Source organism: Watersipora subatra, chromosome 10, assembly GCF_963576615.1.
Source record: "Watersipora subatra chromosome 10, tzWatSuba1.1, whole genome shotgun sequence".
In the NCBI taxonomy this organism is placed as follows: Eukaryota; Metazoa; Bryozoa; class Gymnolaemata; order Cheilostomatida; family Watersiporidae; genus Watersipora; species Watersipora subatra.
This window is the reverse complement of record NC_088717.1, coordinates 43,214,622-43,221,526: the sequence shown is the minus strand read 5'-3', so window position 1 is coordinate 43,221,526 and position 6,905 is coordinate 43,214,622. Positions and strand designations below refer to the sequence as shown.

The 6,905-nt window shown below is 38.1% G+C and overlaps 1 pseudogene; it reads right to left on the bottom strand.

The window, feature by feature from the left end:
• Positions 1 to 336: 336 nt before the first annotated feature.
• LOC137407101 (uncharacterized) lies at positions 337 to 2,736 on the bottom strand (annotated as a pseudogene).
• Between the last annotated feature and the right edge of the window lie 4,169 nt (positions 2,737 to 6,905).

Below are 6,905 nucleotides of genomic sequence, written 5' to 3'. Positions count from 1 at the left end.
CAAAAGAAGGCAAAGCGACTCATTTAGCAAACATGGAACAGGAGTAAACTCACACGAGAGACGTTCAATAAGCAAGGTTGAAACGATACCTACCTGGAACCAGTGGGCAGACAAGGTCTCTCGTCTCTTCTGTACAAAACTCCCTAATGTGTTTGGCCAAGTACACACGTCTGTCATAGTCCAAACCTGGTGGTTCGATCGTCTCTGGCATGCCCTCTGGTATAGCAGACCAGATCTGATGAGATGTTGTCTCCACCGAAGATTGGTGCAACTTTGTCGTGATGATACCTTCAAGAAGACCAGATACATCAATAATATAGTTATTATCTGATGTATTCACACAGCAATGAACACAACATCGAAATGAAGACCACTAATACCTGGATTAGTAGCAGACATGGTGAACTGGTGTTGCTTGAGCAGCTGTTTAATATCGTTGCCTTCAAGAAAGCTGGACCAGTCAAGAACTGGAACAATGACAGATCCATCTTGGGCTCCAACAAGCTGAGCTCTATTAGAAGTGGAAGATTTCAAAACCGCCTGTGAAGTGGGTGAACGAGTGATTAGGGACGCTTATAAAATTAAAAACATTTAAATTGTAGCATAACTGGGATGCAGTACAGCTGCGCCAGTGATATGTCATTGGACTATGTCACCTGCATTACTTACATTTTGAATTTCTCGTAGTGAAGATACTTGGGTTCTTCTGATTTGCTTCTTCAGCCAGCCAAAACAGAAGTCGCAACAAAACTTTGTGTGTCCAGCCACTAGGAAATTAATTTCGACATGATCATTCCTACTAGTTTCCACTCTCCACAAAAGATACTTCATCATAGCATTATTTTTGTTCTGCCCACTACAAATCAGACATGCATATAACTTCATTATCAAACTTTTCAAGGATTACATACACTGAATGTTAGAGGGACAGACCTATGAGAAAAACAAACCTGCAATTATCTGCATGGATCACTAGTTTCCTTTCTCCTAAGCCATAATTCTCAAGGAAAGAGTGGAAGTATGATATAACAGGGTTAGCTCCTTTGCCGTTCATCACTGCCTCATCGATAAGAAAGTTTACTTGTACTGGAATAGCTGGCATACACACACCGAATATTCCACACTTGCGCGGTGTTTTAAAAAATATAGGACCAGGCTGGTGGGGATCACATGGGTAGTGAATCTGAAAGAATAACAAGAAAAGGCTACATACAGTGAAAGTTCAGTATAAATTCTGACAAGAGGCCTCACCATATCAGTTACAGTGCATTGTACACACCTGTTGAGCATAGTCAAATCAGTAGTGTGCTACACTCGGCCCAGTCAGAGGAGCATGTGCTCCTAACTCTGTATTATTATTCAAAGCTTCCTTTGGCAGCTTGGGTGCATGCATACATGTATTTCCTTCCATCAGAGGCATGCTCTAAATGATCTTGGTGGTTTGAGACAGCTCGCTGCTTCTCCTCCACTGTAGCATTAGCCAATCTGAATTCAAACACGACAACTGTTCAAACTCACATACGAAGGTGCAATTACTACGCATTCACCATGAAAAAACAGTAACAAAACTCTAAAACTAACTCTAGCTCACTTTGTATACTTGTAAGTGTGTTGTTGGCATGTCCAGCACTGATCAGATGAAGGTTTTGAAATTATGAGCATGGGTAACACAGCCTTCCAAATCCTTCGGAATGATCTTATACCTCTAGGATCTACATTCTCTGCTGTGCAACTAGCCACATAATCCTCATAAAGCTGGATCACAGTGTAGTGACAAGGCAGCACTTTAGTATCAGATTTCCTAAATCCTGTGTAAAACAAAAGTTGGATTGACGCAAGGGCCGGTGAGGAACACAGACAAAGCGTTATGTTTTCCTGCACACACCACACAATTGGAAAGCAATAGGCAGTTGTAGGAAAGTGATACTAGCATACATAATCATTCGTGAATTTGATAAGCATTGACACCAGCACAATAAAAAACACACCAGAGAAATTTACCTGTCCCAGCATGCGACCTGTACAAGATGATGGACAAAATTTCAAGTTGAATTATCATAACACAATCACTGATAATAGGGCCTCACTCTGATCCAAAGCTGCATATAGATGGGTGAGTAGTCACTATTGACTGAATAAGTAGTGGTAATTTTTAGTGAATGCTTACCAGCAACTCGACCAGGGAGGGCTGAGGCATGGATGGCAGCAAAATTTCTTAAGAATGTGACGATGCGGGTAGCTTCCTCGAGAGTGATAGCTTTCTTATTGCGGCCTTTATACTTTAGATTCCTTGGTGAGCAACCATTCTCTTTATAGTGAGCTTGCAATGCCAGGAGTCTTGATTTACCAATAGCATTCAAATACATAAATCCATTCCGGCATAAACTATGACCTGAAAGAGAAGAAACACTCTGAATTGATATTGAAAATTTCAGTAGTTCAGCAAGTGTTACAATCCGTAGTTACAGCATTTTAAAGGCGATTGATCCTACTACAACTACTACCACTGCAATCACTACTACCAGGCATCGATGCTGTTGCTGAGTGAATGTATGATAACTAGCAGAGAGATTGTGATAATAAACTACTGCTAATAGTATACTAATAAATTTTAGAATACTTAAACTACTACCCACTATACAATTACAATATTAAGCATGATTGACTACACACTCACCTTCATGTGTATACTGAGTTCTATTTCTAGACCTCCCTTTCAGCTGGTTAGTCATTCGATCCTTCACTTGTTCTGCAGTGAGCATAGTGGTAGAGATTTTACCAAGAATTAGAAGATCTAGACTGTGTTTGTCATAACTTTGGTTGATTGTTCTGCTGTCATCTATCTGTTCCACTGTGAGCCATTCTAAACAGAAGGTAGAGCATTGAAAGCACGATAGTTCTTTCATGTCTTCTTGTTGCCTCTGGGGCTGATCATTTATGTTATCAGCACCGTGTTGTTGTTCATCTTGTTGTGGAGGAACAGCAACGCCAGCGCCGTTGTTGTTATCATGATGATCGTCATCAGCAACAACTACCGGTGCATTCTCTTCTTCACCTCTTACAAACTCTCTCAAAGCAAGTACAGTAGCCATCTCTTCCTCAATATCTTCGTCATCAGCTTCTTCTTCATCTTCACTGCTTGAATCATCACTTACTGCGCTTTGTTCGGTGTAAAAGTACTCTTCTAGATTATCGGTGTTTACGTATTTTCCTACACGATCCGCCATTTTGAACCGGATATGGTCGCTTGACTACGGAGAAAACGCAATTTTCCGATCGATGCGGTGGACTGATGATAAAACAGAGGTCACGAGGTGAAAGAGCAGGTCGCAATTGACCAATGGGAAGACATAATAAAATATCCATGAGTACATCAGACGATCGAAGATTCCACTTCACGGCTCTATACTGAACATATAGAAATCTACCGCGAAGTCCGAAAATCACGGCCACCGTCACATATATGTACACTATATACACATAGAGAGCGCCTTCCTTGCTAGGAAGGCAGAATAGTCGTAGCTCCGCGACTAATGTAAATTCCTTCGGATTAAAACCAACTTTAGTTTGTTTTAAAGGGTGACTTGCAACAAAATTCACATTACAGTTATTTGGCATCAAAAGATTCACCATGTCTTACTCTGTTGTGTTGTAGGTGCCACATATGTAGAAATGTGATTACAAGCTCTTAAAAGCTCAAAAACTAAAAGTCGCCATAGATTGGAATCTCTTTATTTCTCTGAAGTAGTCATGAAATTTGGTTATCGTCTTGTCACATGATGTTCTCCCGCGAATTGAAAGGAGAATAAAAAGCTCAATATAAAACTTATTGTAGCACTAGTTTATGACAAACACTTCGGGTTTCACCGAAGACCCCGTATCAAATATAGATGCTCGCTACTTTACAGTTTTGTTTCGGTTTGGTCTAATCGGCAAGTCGCAATCTGATCATGTGACCTAATACTTCGCAAATTATTTCTGCAGCAGTTTTCGATTATCACAAATGACCAACATGCTCGTCATGATTATCAGACAATGATATGTACTCCTTCAAGCTAAGGCTAAAAAATTAAACGAATTTTTACGGTAAGTTATAAGATACCACTGCTAAAAGTGACAGCATTAAAATGACGATAAAACAGACGCGTAAGAACAATAGACATGGTTTTATTGAATGCGTGAAGTATATTTGTGAAGTATTTCGACAGACAAGGTTGCATGAAAGTGTAAACAGAAACCATCTAACACAGCTACGTCACATTTGAGCCGTTTTGGAAAGAGAAGCCAAACTACGGCGGTTTTGTGTGGCTGCGATTAACTGTTCGTTTTTGAGCTTTTAAGAGCTTGTAATCACATTCCCACATATTTTGCACCTACAACACAACAGAGTAAGACATGGTGAATCTTTTCATATCAAATAACTGTAATGTGAATTTTGTTTCAAGTCAACCTTTAAGTTTGTTCCTTTGGCCAAAAACTGTTCGAGTTAATGATGTTAAGTTCGAGTTATCTAAAGCAATGTATCATTGCGTAGGAGCGGACCAAAGAAATCTGCTCGAGTTAACAATGTGCTCAAAATATCCGTGGCCGAGTTATCCATGTTAGACTGTATTATTATTTCACTGTTACTATTCGAGCTGTAAGAGATACTATTATTCCTTGTTCTTATTCCACCATCAATGTTTGTTAAACTCGATGTGACTTTCACTAACAATAGCTGCAGAATAATCTTTCAAATTCATTTTGGACAGTTCAGACATAATGAGTTTGCCATGATAAGCATTTTGATCAAGTTTTGAGTCTTGAAAGATTCTGATTAAAGTTTGCATCAAGCCTTCTAAAGCGATTACAGTCATTAAAGAGGTATGTAGCAAGACAGTGTAATTCCCTGACAATAACAATAAACAATTGTACGGGATGTGTGTTTTACTATGTGTGTGATACATATATACTTATTTAATTTCCTGAAAACTCCCCTATTGCAGATAATATCTAAAGTACAGCCTCTATAGCCATCTTGGTTTAAATGAGACAACAACTAGCTAGTTAGTGCTTCAATTTCTCGCCGATGTATTAGAAAAAAATACCATCTTTTACATCGATAATCTTTGATGAGATGATGCATTTTAACTTGGTAAAATCGATCAACTACCGCTTCATAATTGAAAGCTGATCATAAATACAACCCTTGAGCAACTTGAATTAAAAAGGTGTAACACCAAATATAACAAATCACGTTGGCGGCCATGTTAATCACCAGTTAATTGCATCATATTAATGGTGTAATTTTGTACATTGGAGCACTTGCCAGTGCTTATTTTGTGATAAATCAAAAAGTTGTGTCATTTATTTTTGCAGAACATGCACAATAGTGGTCAGTTTTAATGCTTTTGCATTTTTTTATGTGCACAACAAACAACCAAAATATGTTCTAAAAACAGATCACTGTAAAGAAATGATGGAGTAGCATAGGCCTACAGCAACACATGGCCATGTCATGCATGTGCCTATACTTAGCAGAAACACTAGAGGACCTTGGGAGTATGTAAAATGTAGCTAAAACGAACTAATTGTAGCTAAAACATAATTGTTACCACATGATACCATAAAACCAATTTTTCCAACAGAACCTAGACTGTGAGCTCATCTTTATAGTTAACCTACTGGCATTGATTGAACAACATACTCAGGCAAATAACTCAACTGGACAACAACGACACAATGCTTAAAAACAGGTGACAAGTTATCAGGAAACCAACACACATTTCTGAGAGCACCATTGATTTGGCTTGGGTTAGCAGTGCTTCTTATTAGTTTGACAGATACACTTTCTTTTAAACTGAAAGACCACAGAACAACAGCGAATATAGTTTCATGGACTTTCGAAAAAGTGTGTATCATTATTTATCAAGGTGATACTTATTCATCACCAAGCAGATAATGAAACGCTTACGGCTTTTATCCCTTTGAGGCCATGAGTCCCCTGAAGAGGACATTCTTTTATTAGTGATACCATTGAGCCTAGCAATTTGTAGGTATTAAGGTCTAATGACCTCAGGGGACAATGTGTTTATTGTCTTCTCATGTTGGTACTTGCTTCACTCTCGTTTGTGAGAGGTAGAAAACATTCAAGATGGCTGCCTCCACTTCAAAGTGTGAAACTTCAAACCTTCCAGGTAAGTCTATCTGTATAGTTGTTCAAGCAGTGGATCTATAATTTTAAACTACATATTCTTGTTGTTAACATGCATTTCAAAATGTTGAACTAGTTTAAAGTTTATTTACTAGTATTAGAAGTTATTTTGCTCAAGCTTAAATCTGATGTCCTCTGCGGGGGACACTGGAGCTTAATGCTTACAAACAATTTTTAGCATACATTTTAGAAATGTAAGGTTGAAGTATTTATCAGTGTATTGGAAGTAATTAATGGGTACAGTTTGAGTTGGCCAAACATAATAAAACATAGTTAGTATACACGTAGCGTAGTGTGTATCATATATGTGTCATCGCTACTAATGCATTTTTTGTGTGACCACAAACAGCCAGTTTTTATTATGCCAAGTGGTTGTTTGTTTCTTCCTCAGTTTTTCAGCTGTAACTGAACCAATAAGTCAGCCATTTTTCTAATACCTATCTTAACTTGGATTGCAAAGAATCATATACAATTATGTAGCATCAAAAGCTGTAAGTACTTAAATTATGTCAAATTCTATCAGTAACTTGTCTTTTTCTTGATAAATGCTTTAGTATACTGTGTAATTGCTCTTTGTATACAATTCTGATAAGATTGCTGTGAAATGTTAGCTCAACTTTCATTACTTTTAATACTTTTATTTTAGAACCTCTTTATTCCAACTGTGTCAGTGGGCACTTGTTTTGTGTAAACACTCCAAAAGACCAGTAAT